Source organism: Marmota monax, unplaced genomic scaffold, assembly GCF_021218885.2.
Source record: "Marmota monax isolate L192 unplaced genomic scaffold, Marmota_monax_Labrador192_F-V1.1 WCK01_AAM20220418_F8-fsc00193, whole genome shotgun sequence".
Classification (NCBI taxonomy): Eukaryota; Metazoa; Chordata; class Mammalia; order Rodentia; family Sciuridae; genus Marmota; species Marmota monax.
Window position 1 is genome coordinate 2,536,696 of NW_026695203.1, and position 17,807 is coordinate 2,554,502.

Here is a 17,807-nt window from a genome sequence, read left to right on the forward strand (position 1 = left end):
ATATGAGATATACATTATTTCAATACTCCATTAAATATGAGCACAGAGAATGAAAAAGCAGATAAATCTGACGGCAGGATATTCTTTCTTCTACCATGTCTATTTCAAATTTTATAACTCACATAAGCCAATATCTAATTTAACTTACAAAACCTAACAACACTGAGCAAAAGATACAGAAATTTTAATTTAGGTAAATATAAGGGATCTACCACCCTTATATTTATGGGATTGCAGCCTGCAAACGTATGCCTAGCTTAGGTAAGCATGGGATGATGACATACACCTGCTGTTCACATCAATTGCTCTGCATGTCTCTCATATCCAAGGGTATTTAGCCACTGGGAGTGATTCTATTATTTAAAGGTAAGTATGTCTCATAGAGCAACGGCACCAAGTACAAACCAACAACTCTGCTCAACATACAAACAATGATCTGTCCTCATTATAGAGGAAAGACAGGCTGGTCTTGGCCTTAGAGAAGGTATTTGCAATATAGCATCTTCCTACAAACTGTTTTTTTTTTTTTTATTACAGGCAATTTTGCCAAACACTATTTTCACCTGGAACACTGACCTTATATCCTAATGCCAAAAAAAAAAAAAAAAAAAAGAAGAAGAAGAAGAAGTAATCCCAGATCATAAAAAGGATTGGGTGGCCAAACTCCTAGTCCAAAGTGTTAACAGAGACCTTTCACAATTTCCAGGTATCTTACAACCAATCGACTATTATCTGGTGGTTTAAATATCTGAGTTTGATATATATCACAGCCAGTTCTTTCAAGGTGATCAATATTACAAGTATGACTTCTTTAGTCTATGGATATTAACAGAACCCCTCACTGAAGCAACGACCCTCCAGAAACTCCTTTAGCTCACTCTGGCCCTACAATTCATGACTTGCAAAGAATAGTTAGCAGTTCAGAGACAAGATGGAACTAAAGCAGGTAAGTGGCGGTTATTAGTTCTTAACCTTGTCACAGTTTTTGTCTACTTATCACAAATATAAAGAACTAGAAAACTAAAACATTCAAGTATTATTTACTTAACAATCACACTACTTTGTGCTACGGTTTGAATAGGTCTCCTTCAAAATTCAGCTCCCGTCAATAAGAGGGTGATCAGGTCCTGAGGGTTCCTCCCTCATGAATGGGATTAGGTGCCTTGATACAGGGGATGGACAGAAGGAGGTGTTCTCTGATTGCTCCTCCATGTTCTAGCATGTAAAGAGGCAGTAAGAAGGTCCTTGCCAGATGCCAACATATTGATCTTACACTTCCCAGAACTGCAAGAAATAAATTTCTAAGTTACCCAATCTTGAGTGTTCAGCAGCACAAAATAAAGACAATTTTCTTTATCCAAATACATCATTTGTTGGATTACTACTATATAACTTTGCTTATGAGAAATAATTAAGCTCAGAGAAAATATGTGAGTCCTTAAACACAGAAATGCTACAAAGAATTGGTCAACCACAAAATCAGTTATATAATTCCTACAGTTACCTCACTGCAATTTCCAGACCAATACAAACATTCTTGGAGGTGGGGGGTGGGGGGCGTTGAACAGAGACACTGCTATCTCAGCACTACCATGTGGAAAAAGAAGAAAATGAGAGCACTAGGATAAGTGACTAAAGTTCAGGATCTACAGATTCAAGGATAGAAACACTGGACTTTTGTTTGGTAGTCTATATTTAAAACTTGGCATTTTTCACTTGTATAGAATGTCTCTAGAGGATATCTCACCTTTTATTGGAATAATTCTAATGGGTAAAGTATCCAATACATAGTTTGAAATAATTATCTTTTCTAGACAGAAAATGTATATGGCTGCAGCAACTGGCTATCACTTGCAATTACTAAACAAAGAACAATGTTGCTGTATAAATAAAAGAAAAGGAACTATTTTCTCTGAGTACAAGGATAAATTCTATAAAAATTGGGACCTAATAAGTTTGAACTTGCCCATTTAGGTTTGTTGGTTACACAGCTAATTTAGTCAGATACATCATAGTACATTAAGATAAAAGCTTTTAGGTGGTATTATGCCCATAACACAGAGACATGAAAGAGAAAATAGACCTATCATCAGTATCAGATGCTTTATGAATTAACTCATAAGAAATTCAGGAGAAATGCATATAATAATATCACTCAATTAATAAGTCAGCTAGGAGGGGCTAGGGCTGTAGCTCAGAGGCTGAGCACTCGCCTAGCATGTATGAGGCACCAGGTTCAATCCTCAGCACCACATAAAATAAATAAATATATATAGATATATAAAACCTATAACCAAAAAATAAACATTAAAAAAAGCCAGCTAGGGAAAAAAAAATCACACAATCACCTGTGATGGTAATGTGAACTTAAGTCCCATATTTTCTCCAAATCTCCAGAGAAATGGTTCTAAGTGGGTGATAGAAAATCAAGTGCTTAGAAGTCCGGTATTTAGAGCTAAAAAGGACCTAGAGACCTAGCAAAAACCTACTCCAACTATTTAAGAGACCTTAGCCCCATAGTAATCTAGGCAAGTTACTCACCTTCACCAAGCCTCAATTTCAAAATCTGCAACATTATGCCCAAGGCCCTAGGTTCAATCCCTAACACCACAAAACAAATAAATAAATAAATACTCCACAACATGAAGAAACACTTTCTGTAGAAAGCGATAAACACAAACTGTTCATTTGTTCATTATTTGGTGTTCTCATTCATTTTACAATGAAAATGAGATTCACAAAATCTACTTGCCAAGGACCTACAACTTGTTTAATGGAAGAACCCTATCAGAGCATATCATTCTGTGCACATCTAACTGCCAGTGGAAAGCAGCCCTTAAAAAATATCTTCTTTAGCCAGGTGTAGTGCTGCACACTGTAATCTCAGCAACTTGGAGGCTGATGGAGGAAGACTACAAATTTGAGACTAACCTCAGTAAGTTAGCAAGGCTCTAAGGACTTAGACTCTGTCTCAAAAGAAAACATAAAAAGGGGGCTGGAGATGTGATTCAGTGTTTTCGCAACCCTGAGTTCAATTATCAATAACAAAAAGATTTTTTAAATAAATATCTTCTTTAGAGCATAACTTGAGTTCTCTACTTCAAGAAGACAAATATGTTCCAGAGAGGCAAAATTATTAATGGGGGAAGTGGGACAACTCTACACTTCCTTCCTCTATGCTGGTACAAGCAACATTTCTGTCATCTGTAGGTCCTCACTGATTACTCCAGAAGGACTCAAACACAAATACTTGGAACAGCATCCTTTTGCTACCTAACAGTACGACAGGTCAGCATGCTGTTTAAAGTACTTACAAAGTTCATCTAAATAGAATGTCTTATAAAACTCATAAGGATAAGATGCTAGTTTCCCCACTTAACAATCAGTGTATGGTATTTATTTTTAAAATAATTAAAAGGCATTATTTTCAATAAATTAAAAAGTAAAATGTCGGGCTGGGATTGTGGCTCAGCGGTAGAGCGCTGGCTTAGCACAGGCAGGACCCGGGTTCGATCTTCAGCACCACATAAAAATAAAGCCATTGTGTTGTGTCCATCTACACCTAAAAAATAAAATATATTTAAAAAAGTAAAATGTTTGGGGCCAATAAACATAAATATATGCTCAATCTGCCTTATGCAAATCCAACACAATGAGGTAGCATCTCATACCCATTAGGTATGGCCACTATCAAAAGAACAGAAAATAAAAGCGTTGCCAAGGATATGGAAAAACTGGAACCCTTGCTCACTAATGGTAGGAATGTAAAATAGTACATTCATTATGGAAAACAGTAGGGAGGTTCCTAAAACAATTAAAAGTAGAATTACCATGGAACCCAGCAATCCCACTTCTGGGTTTATGAACAAAAGAATTTAAAGCAGGATCTCAAAGAGATATTTGTACATCAACATTCACTGCAGCACTATTCAAAATAGTTGAGAGGGAAAAGCCACCCAAATGCCCATCAACAGATGAATAGAAGTTTTAAAATGTAATATATACACATATAATAGTACACAGCTTTAAAAAAAATAAAAAGGAAACCCTGACACATACAACATACATAAACCTTGAGAACATTATGCTAAGCAAAGTAAGCCAACTGAAGAGGGCATACACAGTATGATTCCACTACTCAGGAAATATCTAAAGTAGTCAAACTAGTAGTAGAAACTAGAAAGGTATTTTTTGGCAAAGGTTTGGGATGCACAACAATATGAGTATATTAACAGTACTGAACTATACACTTAAATAATGGTAAAAATAGTAGACTTAATGTTATGGAGTTAAGTTTGGGGTTTTGTTTGATGTTTTTTTGTTTTTGTTTTTGTGGTGCTGGGGCTAGAGCCCAACAGCCTCATGCATGCTAAGCATACATTCTACCACTAAGCTACTTCCCCAGCCCTACTCTATGTGTGTGTGAAAATAAACTTACCCTTATATACATAATATACTTTTTGTTATCTTGTTTCTGCAAGTGCGTAACATTTTACACTAAAAATTAAATGACTTGTGATTAAGAGTAAGTTTATTTTCACATTTAGTACACATACACACATATTATTTTTTTTTTTTACAATAAAAAAGAGTAAAATGTGTCACTTAAGGACTGCATGTATATTAGGCACAGGGCAGGTTCTCAATAAATAGTAATTAGTTCTGATTTATAGGCACACTACAAATACAATACAATGAAATTTTACTATAAACTATGATATCAAAAAACGCAAATGTTGGTAGCTGGGGTTGTGGCTCAGTGGAAGAGCGCTTGCCTAGCACGTGTGCGGCACTGGGTTCGAGTCTCAGCACCACATACAATAAAATAAAGGTCCATCAACAACTAAAAAATATTTTTAAGATATACAAATGTTATCTTAATGGGGATTTAAATCCTTCAACTGTTTAAATAAAATCAACTAATTAGATTTGGCTTATATGCATTTCTCTGTCTTTAGTACTAAAAAAGCAAGGCACTACAGTAGATACAATAAGTCATGTTTTGACTTTTGAACACTTTTTTTTTTTTTTAACTTTCTGGAGACATCTTGATGTGCTTTGCAAAAATTTAGTTCCCATGAACATATCTGAGCAATGAAGATCATCATGAGTTAAATTTTAGACTAATCATTTAAGCATCTTCTTTCACTTCTTTGCATCAGAGTTCCTCAAGCTTTCTGACTTTAGCTATATCTACTAAAGATCCAAATTTAAAATTTTGTAATATGAAAGCAGCAAAATTCACTGGGTGATCAGCATAAACATGCAAAACTCACTTGATAGATCCTTCTGGCTCTACTTAAGGGGAAGAGATGGTGTTAGATGATTATTAATTTCTGCTAGGAAAAATTCTCCCAAGCATTCAGGGCTCTGGCCCACAAAAATCTGGTAAATATTTTATCTGTAATATACAAAGCCCTTTTCTAAAGTCTGCTATAAAATGAAGAGTTCAGGGAGAGAAAAAACACAACCAAGCAATACAAGTGCTATCTAAGAAACAGCTGTCTGTCCAGTTCAGCTGGGACAGGGAAAGGGGCATTTTGAGCCACAGGCTAAACAGTGTCTTGAGATGCTAAAATGGTAAGGCAGAGATCCAGAAAGAGATCTCTTTAAAATAAAATACACATTATCTTTATCTTATGATGATCGTCATCCATTTGGTGTATTCATAGGAGTTGAATTTTCTGTAGACTGGTAAGAAAACCAGTTGAGATCAATAGGGGAACATATAAGAAAATGCCAGAAATAAGACTAGTTAAGAGGGTTTGAGCTGTTCTGTAAACTGCCCAGAATGCTAGCTTTGGAACTTTTTTATATGAATCTATAGTCATGGGAAAATTGAGCTCAACAATGGCATGATCACCTGGAATGGTACATGACATCCAACAGAAACCCAAAGGCTTGCTCCCTCCTCCCCCACTTCATTAAACAGAGAAGCAAAGTTTATGCATTACTTGAATAAAGCTAAAAATTATTGTGGAGAAAGTTAAGTATTAAGTAAAAGATAAAGTGACAGTTTACAGAAATAAAATAGTATACAGAATATGAAAAGCCAATCATTTCTATGATAAAAAATTTACTTATCTGTATCAGAACAGGTAGACTAAATTTGACAATCTAGTCATTTCTACATACTACATTCTAAGATCAAGTATTTTATTCAAGTATATTTTACCGTTTAAAAAAAATGGACTGTCTTTCTTGTAAGAGATCTGTAAGATATAAGATCAAGTTTACTTTTAATTTCTTATAACATTCTCATTTATCCTTTGAAGAAAAAAGGTCTCAGTAATAAAGTTCTAAATTATGCAAAAGGAAAACTTGAAAGAATTACTAATATTACCACTTTCAAAACTAGTTAAATTTGAAGACTAGTCATGCTACACACACCAACTTATATAAATAATATACTTTTGTTATCATGTTTCTGCAAGTGTGTAACAATTTATACTAAAAATTAAATGAATTATGTGAATTAAGGGTAAGTTTATTTTCACATAATTAACCAAATTTAAACTATTATTCTCCCAGTATCAACAATGTTTGACTTATATATATTTTTAAAAAAAACTCAAAATCAAAACTAAAATATTAAGGATAAAATATTGCAATACAAGGTGAAAGAGAACATGTACCCTGAAAATATAAAGATCTCTTGCAAATGAACGAGATAGACAATCCAATTTTTTAAATGGGCAAAATACTTGAACAAAACTAAAATATACACACACTCTCACTCTCTCTCTCTCTTCTCCAATGGAAAATCAGCATACAAGAAGATATTTAACATTACTGATCTGGGAAATGCAGATTAAAACCACAGTGAGATACTTAACACTCATTAAATGGCCATTTCTTCAAAGACTGGAAATGCAAAGATTGGTGAAGATCTAGAGAAACTGCAGCCCCTGTGCACTCCCAACTGGAGCTGCAGCTTTCAATGTATGGCACTTTGGAAAACAGTTTGGCAGTCTATATCTTATAAAGTAAAATCAATATTTACCACATGACACAGCAAGACAACTCCAAGGCATTTGCCAAGAGGAACTAAAACATATGTCCAGTAAAGATATGAATGGTCATATCAGCTTTATTAATAGCCAAAAACTGAAAATGGCCCCACATATCTATCAACAGGTAAATGAAGTTAAAAAAACAACTGTAATATGGGCTGGGGATGTGGCTCAAGCAGTAGCGTGCTTGCCTGGCATGCGCGGGGTGCTGGGTTCGATCCTCAGCACCACATAAAAATAAAATAAAGATGTTGTGTCCACCGAAAACTAAAAAAATAAATATTAAAAAAAATTCTCTCTCTCTTTAAAAAAAAAACTGTAATATACTCAATGAACTACTAATCAACTAAGAAACAAAAAACTAATGATATAAGCTATAACACAGATATTATTTCAAAAACATGTTAGATAAAGGAGGTCAGTCACAAAATAAATAAATATATATATATATATATATATATATATATATATAGTATAACTGCATTTACATGAAACTCGTGAATAGGAGAAATCTGATCAGTGGTTGAGAGAGAATGAGATGATAGCAATGTTTTATAAATAAATATAAATATATTTTTATATATATATATATATATATATATATATATATATATATATATCTTGATTGACGTGGTGGTGCAGGTATATACATTTGCCAAAAACTCTGTGTACCGTTAAAATGTGTGCATTTTGTTGTATGTAAATTATAGGTCAATAAAGTTGACTTTGTATCTAAAAAATTAATACCTTTCTAGAAAGCAATTTGACAATGTCTATTAAAACTTGAAATGTACATAATCTTGAAGTGGCAACTTTTCTTAACAAAATTCTCACACAAATGTTCAAAGTTAGAAGGATGTTCATTTCATCTGAAGAGAAAAACCAATATAAAAAAGAAACAGAGGGCTGGGGATGTGGCTAAAGTGGTAACGCGCTTGCCTGGCATGCACGGGGCGCTGGGTTCGATCCTCAGCACCACATAAAAATAAAATAAAAATAAAGATGTTGTGTCCACCGAAAACTAAAAAAAAATAATAAATATTAAAAAAATTCTCTCTCTCTCTCTCTTTAAAAAAAAAAAGGAACAGAGGGCTGATTTGCTGTATGATAATACATTTGTAAACTGAAATACTATGCATTCCACTTAAAAAGATATAAAGCCTGATAGTTTAGAACACCAGGCAGAAAACTTTCTGTGAAGAGCTACTGATCTTTCATCTTGGCAGGCCACAGCCAGTCTGCCCTATGTATTCTTTTTCTTAGGGGCAAGGAAGGTGGGGTCACTAAAATTCTTAGCTTGTGAGTTTTTTTGTTTTTTGTTTTTGGTGCCCGGGATTAAACCCAGGGGCAACCACTGAGCCACATCCCCAGCTCTTTTTTGATATTTTTATTCTGAAACAGGGTCTCACAAAATTGCTGAGGCTAGCTTTGAACTTGCAATCCTCCTGTCTCAAGCCTCCCAAACTGCTGGGATTACAGGCATGTGACACCTTGCCCAGTTAACTTGTGGGTCTTACAAAAAAAAAAAAAAAAAAAGACAAGAGGCTGAAGGTGTAGCTCAAAGGTTGGGTACTTGCGTAGCACAGGCGGATGCCCTGAGTTTGATCCCCAGCCTTACCCAAAACAACACTGATGAAATGGGAACTTTAAACCAAAGTTTCCAAATTAAATCCTTCCTCGATGGGCCAGGCCTGTAATCCCAGCAGCTACAAAGGCTGAGGCAGTAGGATCACAAGTTCAAAGCCAGCCTCAGAAATAGCAAGGCACTAAGCAACTCAGTAAAATCCTGCCTCTAAATAAAATACAAAATGGGGGGCGGGGGGGAGGGGGGGTGGATGTGACTCAATGGTCAGGTGCCCCTAAATTCAATCCCAGTACCAGTAATAAATAAACAAATAAATAAATCCCTCCTCAACTACTAAGTAGTTCTTGTTACCCAAGTGCTCCATCTGTTGATGTTAAGGTTATCTATATAAAATAATGAGCATAAAGCATCTAGACTAAGTGTTAAGCACATAACAAGCCCTAAGAGAAACAGCCAATTTCAATAAAATAGATCTCTGCATTGACCTAAAAAAATTGTGTTAAAACCAAATAACTTGGTTTCATTTTTATAGTAGCTTTGTAAAAATACACATTCATATACAAAAATTTGGGAGGAATATATACCAAACTACTAATAGGATTATAGGGATCAAAAAATCATTCATCTTAAAAACATCTGTGTTGTTTCAGTGTTTTAAACTGAACACAGCTCTCTCTCTGCTTCCTGACTGTGTCCTGATCCACTTTCCTCCATACACTCTTCCTCCATGGTTTGCTGCTTCTCGTCAAGCACCAAGGAATGGAGCCAGTCTTCTATGGACTGAGACATCTGCAACATTGAGCCCCAAAATAAACTTTTCCTCCTGTAAAAAATAAATAATCTGAGTGCTAGCATGGTGGCACATGCTTGTAATCCCAGCAGCTCCGGAAACTGAGGCAGGAGGATCCCAAGTTCAAAGCTAGCCTCAGCAACTTAGCAAGGCCCTAAGCAATTCAGTAAGACCTTGTCTATAAATAAAATACTGAAAGGGCTGGGGATGTGACTCAGTGATTGGGTGTCCCTGAGTTAAATTCCTGGTACCCAAAAAAATAAATAAACTGAAAACATTACTTTTAATCAACAGACATTTCTAGAAATAGATAAAAACTATGTAGCACCATTTTCTTTGCATACCTAAGCACACATTTAAACTCGAGAAACACATTTAAACTTGGTTTAACAAATGAAAATTACATCAATTAAAAAACAATATTGGTGCAATAATAAACTTTGTGCCAGGGTTCTAAGGTTTGGTAAATATTAATTTCTTTATTTGTCACAGTCACTTTATTTTATTTATTGATTTTATTGGATGTCATCATTACCCTTACCAATTTACAGATAAGAAACCTCAAACTATTAAGAAGACAACATCCCAAGCACAAACTAGCAACTCAGGAACTGAACCCAAGCAAGCACCTTATAATATACCCCCCCATAAATTCATACTATCAAAGCTATGGCTGAGACAGAAATCTTCAAAGACATCTTTTAGTGCATAAACTACAATGATCTACTTTTAAATGTAAATGATTGGTTCAAATGAACTCATTCTTCTTGGAGTTGATATATCTTTAATATCCAGTAAGTCAGAACGTAGCATGAAGTATATAATATGGGATTCAAAGAGAATGAAGTTTGGATCCTGACTTCAAATAATCCTGAACAGGTTCTTAACCCCTCGAAACTAGTTTCTTTCAGTTAAATTATAGATACAGGTTTGCAGAGTGCATTGTTTTGTATTCTAGTAAAATATCTGCAATGTTTACCACTTTAACCATTTCTAAATGTCCAATTCCGTGACATTAAGTACCTCTGTACCTTGCTATCCAAGAAAGCTAAGTTCCAGAACTCTACACAGATACCCAAATCCATACTCAAACTCCTTAGACAAAATGGCACAGTATCTACACAGAACATACACACATCCTCCTGTCTCACCACATTACCCAGGCTGGTATCACCCTCCTGGATTCAAGCAATCCTCCTTCCTCACCCTCTCAAATAGCTGTGATTACAAGGGTACATCACCAATTTTGGTGACAGGGTCACTTATAATGCCTGACATAAAGCAAATGTTATGTAAATTGCTATTATAACGCATTGTTTAAGGAATAACAGCAAGGAAAAATATCTGTACATGTTCAGTACAACACAATTTTTTGGTAATATTTTCAACCAGCAGTTGGTCAAATCTGTGGATACAGAAACTGTGGACATGGAGGGCCAACTGTACAAAGTACTATTCAACCATCCATCTATCCACCATCCCCATCATCTATCTCCAGAATTCTGTCATCATTCTAAACACAAATTCTATATTCATTAAATAATAACTCCCCATTCACCTCTCTTCTGTCTCTGGTAACCTCTACTTGCTGCCTCTCTGAAACTGCCTATTCTAGCTACCTATACAAATAAAATCATTCAAGTTTTGTATGTTTTTTTGTACAAAAGGTCATGTCTGACTTACTTCATTTAACATAATATCCTTGAGGTTTACCCATGTTGTACAGTATGTACCAGAATTTCATTTCTTTTATTTCAGAATATTTTACTGTATGCATATAACATATTTGTTCTCATCTTTTAATAGCTGCAGGGTAGATTTTATAAGAATTAAAAAGTATTCAATATGAATTTTACTATAGTAAGAAACCAAGCATCTGATAAATAGTAGGCACTTTAATATAAAATTCACATGTTACTTAACAACAGGATACATTTTCAGAAATGCACTGTTAGGCCATTTTTTCATTGTGTGAACATCCCTGGGTGTACTTATACAAATTAAGATGGCTACAATGTCACTAGGCAATATCAGCTTATGGAACCACCCTTACACATATGGTCCATCACTGACCAAAACTTCAGAATGCAATGCACAACTGTAATTCCTTTATTCATTTCATTTTTGTCATATTTTTCTACCAAGTGGAAAAGTATGTAACTGTACAATCATTTTATAAATGTATCAAATGTTTGAGATATTACTGGATTTACTAATCTATATCATTTTAAAAGAATAAAGAACATCCCAGTAAGTGATCCCTAACTACATCATAAGGAGTCTAGTCAGTTTCAGCTTCAAGACCCACCTCTAATTATTCTAAGACAAAATACATTAATTCTAACACCTTCCAATTAAAAAAATATGCCACCCTCTCTTTCTCTCCCCTTCCTCATATTTTTGCCCAACGGTTATCAATATCAATATCAAATCAAACAGATACTACATGCTAGACATCCACATGATTCATCAAGCTTCTCTCTAGTTGCCTAAAATACCAAATATAAATACCAACAGATATACTTAATTTATAGTTTTCAATATCACAGATTGTAACAAGGAAAAAACACTGGAACTGATTTACCTTGACAATTTTTCGTCTTTGTAATCATTACTTCTCAAAAAGGGTGGAAAACACCTTACAAAGTTCCTCATGACATAAATATTAATATATCCTGTTTGCTTTGCAAGTTCCTTTGTCAAATTATTTCACTACATCTTTCATGTTTCCTTAATTTATTCAATTATTAAAATTCCTATTCTCTACCAACTACCAACCTAGATGATAGGTATACAAAGAAAATAAGAGCCTCTGACTTGAGGCACTTAAAGAGTATAGTATTGAGGGAGAAGGATGAATGAACAGTGATTACAATACAATTTGATATGAGCTATAATAAAAGTGTGAACAAAGCCCTATGGGAATCCAAGAGTGCCTGGGAATTCAGGGAAGGCTTCTGCCAGGTAAAGCACATCATCTGATGAACCTTCCTCTGAATTTAATGAACTGTTCCTCTCCACCTATGCTGCCCCAAAGGTTTCACTGCCCCACAAAAATTTTTCATCATCTATATTGACATAAAGACTTCAAAAGCTAATTCATAAATCATTTCTAATTGACCCCATAACTCATTATATCATCATCAGATTTTTCATGCTGGTTTTTAAAAGCAGCATATCAACTTTCTTAATTATCCATTTAAAGACCAATACTAAAATAAATTTGTACTTCTTAAGAACAACACTTCAAAGGATAGAAGAGATCCTGGAAAAACTCCAGTGTGACCTGGAGAAATTTGCTTGAAATTTTTAAATGACAAACAGGAAGATAATCACATATATGTATCTATGCAAGACAAAGCCAATCCCCTCCCCCCAAAAAAAACTATTTGTCTAACTGCACTAAGTCAACAAGTGTTTTTCTTTTCTATCACTGCTACTTAAACTAAATATATTCTTAATTCTACCAGAAAATAATTTAAAACAAAAATGTTAGCCAATTTGCCAGAGGCTTCTTAAAAAATACCTTGTGGCAAAGAGAAAGAGCAAATATCGAATACAGAAAATACAGAACAAAATGAAAATTCTTAAATCCTAAAATACCCAAATGTCTTGCCAAAAATCTGCACTGCACAAGTAGCTCATCTCATAATAATGGACAAGACTCTCAACAGGATTTTTAAATATTATTATTAGTAACTAATAAAAACATAAATCTTATTTTACAATCCCAAAACAGCAACACCTGTAATGTTTTATGTTCAACACTACAAAACGGATCCGATTCACTGCATGTCTTTGTCTCCATTTGTTTGAAAGTTAGCAGATGCACAGGTTATGTCTTCCATCAGAGGAAACAATGTAACCAGAAGAGAGCCTATATTCCCAACTTCTTGACATATATTCACTTCCAACAAAATAAGAATTTATGAGGGGATCTTCCTAAATGTTTCTCGGACTTTAAACATGTCATTCTCAACACACCTCCGAAAAGAGACAACAGGATTCTTTATATTTAAGACCAAAATCCCAACCATTCCTAACTTCAGAGATGGTGAACAAGGAATTAAAATACATCTTAAATAATTTCTTTTCTTGCAAATCAAATTATTAATAAAAAGGTTTACACACCTGTTCTGCATTTTATTCCTTGGTATAAATGAATTGCTAATGCTGATGAATGAAAATTAATGGAAAATAAACTTCAAAACCCTTAGAAGCATAAACTACATTCAACTATACCAGCATTAAAAGTTTATTTTTCAAATGTTTCATGTAACACTATAAAATTAAACTGATAACGACCATTTTGAAGCCTAGAAAGTAAGCCTTGTAGTAAACCACTGCAAGTATCAAAGACAGATTTTTACTTCCAAATGAATTTAAATTTTATAGATCCTGTGCGATAAACAAAGGAAGTTTAGTTTGAACTGCGGGCAGCACACATGCAATTTCTTAGGCAACAAACAGTTGTACATCCAGTCTTTTCTGACTCGCTAATGCTATTGTTCACGGAAAACAAGACCAATTAATAAGAAATTGCCAACCCTGTGGTCTAAGCACACATTCGTCACAGACACTTTATTTCGATCACCTACTTCTACTATATCCTCATTCAACCCCCGGGGATTTGGGAATTAATCACTAAATGACAGTTGGTTTCGTTAGCACCTGTCGCCATTCTCATATAAATCACGCAAGTTGGCCAAAACAGCCCGGCATTTTTTGTTTTTGTTTTTTAAGATTACGATTTTTTACAAAATGGGAACTCACGAGACATTCACCAAGTTTTCCAAAAGACCAAGCCTGTGCTTCTCCACTCCTCCGGTTTTCAGAAAGTAACCCTGCGGCACGCATCTTGTGCGGATGGCGGGGGACACCCAATGCAGTGGGCACTCCGCGGAGAGCCCTCCACGCCAACATAGCCGAGGGAGGAAGACAGCTCCACTCTTGCCTCCAACTTAGCATAAAGCTCGGCGAGCGCGGCCCGAGACCGGGGCACGGGGTTTCGGACTGCTCCCGGGAAATGTCAGCCGCCAGCCACCGGGTCCCACGCCGCGCACGCCCTCCCGCAGCGCCCGGGCCGGGGAGGCGGCGCCGGGCGGACGGGGGCCGCGGGGCCAGCCCTGCCCACCCGCGCCCGCCCACGCCCCCGCCCGCCGCGGCGGGACCCGAGGGTCGTGCCCTCCCCTCGCGCCGAACCCTCCCGGGGCACAGTCCGCCCTTTGTCTGAGTGTGGACTCGCGGCTCGGTCCCACCAACTTGTCTGTCCCGTCCCACCCGGACCCTCCCGCCGCCCCGCCACACAAAGGAGACGTGAGGCTCGGGGCTGCCACTCCGGACCGGCCACTGGAACGCCCCCGGCCCGGGCGGGGGCAGACGCGCGGACAGGAGACCCCCGCCCCGCGTCCGCATCTCCGCGGGGGGGTCGGCGCTGTCCACTTACGGAGTCGCGCCGGCCAACCCCGCGCCTCACGGCCCCTCCGAGGGGGTCTCCCCTCACCCACCCGGGCCCCTACAAAAGCGGCGCCCGGGAGAGCCCCGCTCGGGCCATGCCGGGGACCAGCCGGGCAGCGACGGGGAGGTCCCGGCGTCGCCGTCGCCCCGGGTCGCGCTCCAGAGCTTCGCCGGCCGGCCGCCGACAGCGCGCGTTACCTTCGTCCCGCGCGCCAGCCCGCGCCTCTCCCGCGCGCCGCCGCCGCCGCCGCCGCCGCCGCCGCCTCCGGGGCTCCACTGCCTTCTGTGTCCCACTGGGTGTCGGACGCGACCGGACCGAGCGCCAAACGCGGCAGCCCAATCGCCATCGCTTTTATTTGCCCCCCCGCCAAGTCCAATGAAGCGCCACCCCGATTGGCGGGATGCGAGCGGGTGCCCGTCCAATCACAGGGCCCGCCGGGCGTGGAGGCGCCGAGCGATCCCCACGCAGAGTGCGCTCGGGGCTCGCTGGCGGCGCGTGCGCGGGTGGCGGGGCTCGCTCTGAAGAACGCGGCTCGCAGTGTGGAAGCGCCGCCGCCGCTTCTTTGTTCTTTCGCCGAACCCTCGGCGCCTTTCAGGAAAGCGGTGGGCAAGCTGGCGGGGACAGGGGTAGTCGGTGGGGGCCGAAGCCCTCCGCGGGCGGGGAGGACGAGATGGCGGGAACCGGCCGGAGGGCGGGACGAAGCGCTCGCTGCTCTTGGCGGGAACCATCTCCTCGGAGTTCCCGGGCGGGGGCGGGGCGGGCGCTGGAGCCAAGTTTGAACCAGTTCAAAACTCCGAGCGGTAACGGTTTTAACTGTCGCGCTCTTCTCCCCGCGCGGAAGCCGAGGCCTGGCCGGCCTGCGCTCGGTGTGGCGCCCACGGACCGGAGGCGCGCGGCGGCCCGCGCGGGACGTGTCTACGCGGCCAACTGGGCGGGTGCCCTTCGGCAGCCTTTCCCCGCCGCCTACACCTTGCCGGCGGAGCTCGCGGCTCCTAGGAAAGGGCGACGCTGCAGTCCAGACTCTCAAATCGGGGTGTCTCAGACCTTCCCGAGGTTCACGGTCCCAGCACGCAACCTGGTTAAGCACGCGTGAGGGCGTGTGCGGTTCTGCCGCCTCTTGCTGTTATGCCTGCTAAGTTAGCGAGGTCACATTTCCCAATGGTTCCTGAGGATCCCGAGGGCAGTGGCTCAACCCATAGGGATTGAGAGAGATCATGCTTAGAGCCTGGTCTCCCTGCTTCATCTGGCAATGACATTAAGGGTATTCCAAATTGTATTTGTGAAAGGATGCATCTGGAGGGCAGAATATCACTCCCCAGCGGTAACTGTGACTCCACGTTTGAGAGTTAAGACGGCTTTTTAAAAGCCATGGGTTCGATGTCTAGAGAAATGTTTTTCTTTTCCTTTTTTTTTTGGTGAGAGGCAGTGCCAAGGACTGATGGAACCCAGGGCCTTGCAGGTGGATGCTAGGCAAGCACCCTGCCTCTGAGCTCTATCCCTGCCTTAAAGACATTTTTTTTTTAATAACCAGGATTTTTAATGGCTATCAGAGTTCTGATTTAACCTGTGATTTTCCTACGTTTCCTAAATGACCATCTAACTCCTCATATTCTGAACCAATTCAATATTGGGTAATGCGTGTAGAGGAAAGGAAGCTAAAAAAATAGAGGAAAAAAGCAGTCGAGTCTAAATTAAAAAAATAAATGATAAGAGCACAAAAGTAGACATTGTGTAACTATAACTATAAAATAACGTGACACATTCCATCTGTTATACCTAACAGTCACCAATACATTGATTTTTTGCTGAGCTTCAGGGTCTTACTAAGTTGCAAGTGCTTTTTTTTTTTTTAGTAGTTGGACACAGTACCTTTTTATTTTATTTATTTTCATGTGGTGCTGAGTATCGAACCCAGGGCCTTGCACATGCTAGGCAAGTGCTCTACCGCTGAGCCACAACCCCAGCCCCTTAACAATTGCTTTTTAACAAGCAATTTAAATCTCAAAAGTAACTACTTGTCCCTAGGTTACTATTACTGTTTTTATCTGTCCTTTAATATTACGTATTAAAAATAGCATTTTTAGGGAAAAACTCAAGGAAATTGGGACTTAGCAGATCATTGCAGCATATGAATGATTGCAACATAATGTGAAATACATCATGAATTATTAAGGCATTTAGAGCCAAGGGATGTGTAGAATCAATATTTTTCAAAAAATATCTCAGAAAAGGACATTCCTCAGCAGGCTTCTAAGGAAAGCACAAGGTACAGATTGATGGAGCAGCAAGGGTTCTTGAGATGAACATGAACATCTGGTCTGATCAAATGTACAGAATACACTTAAAGCTGAGAGTTTTCACTGGGTGAGAATAGAGTGGTGAGTGGTATTATAGTATTTATAATATTTAAATATGAAGGCCAAGTTGAAACGGGAAGGAAGAATACCAGTGAAATCACAACATTGTCTTAATCCAGTAATGACATTCACCAGTTAAGATAATTTAGATTCAAATGATGGATGGGAGAAAAGAATTTGAAAGCATTGCAAAAGGAGCTCATTGTATATGCACAGCATATGTTGTCTCAACTATCTTTTGTATATTAACAAATATAAAAAGGGAAAAAAGATTTCATTTTTGCTGCCAAAAAAATTGATTTTCAACCTTGGAGAGAGAAAAAATTACATAGGCCTATTGTACAAATCTTTATAATCATGAAAGAAAAAGTGTTTTAATGTGTGTATGGAAGACCAAACGTGTGTGTGTGTGTATGCTAGTTATTAAGGGAACCTAGTGAAGCATAAAGTGAGATGAAACAAAGGCAGATGAGAAGGGTGAAAGTTACTAATCTTCTGTATGTCTAAGGATGCTCATGTTAAACACTACTAAGTCATTCTGTCCTCAGTTAAAGCAGAAATTCGCTATTACAGTTAAGTGATGAAACCAAAAATGGAAGAGTTA

At 38.6% G+C, this 17,807-nt stretch overlaps 1 protein-coding gene across 1 annotated transcript in view; it reads right to left on the bottom strand.

Annotated features, from left to right (window-relative positions):
* Positions 1-15,150, bottom strand: part of Ezh2 (enhancer of zeste 2 polycomb repressive complex 2 subunit) — a 79,710-nt gene extending 64,560 nt beyond the window's left edge. Inside the window, exon 1 of the mRNA XM_046429900.2 lies at positions 15,044-15,150. The gene's annotated coding sequence lies outside the window, so the exon portion shown is untranslated. The remainder of the gene's footprint in view (positions 1-15,043) is intronic.
* Between the last annotated feature and the right edge of the window lie 2,657 nt (positions 15,151-17,807).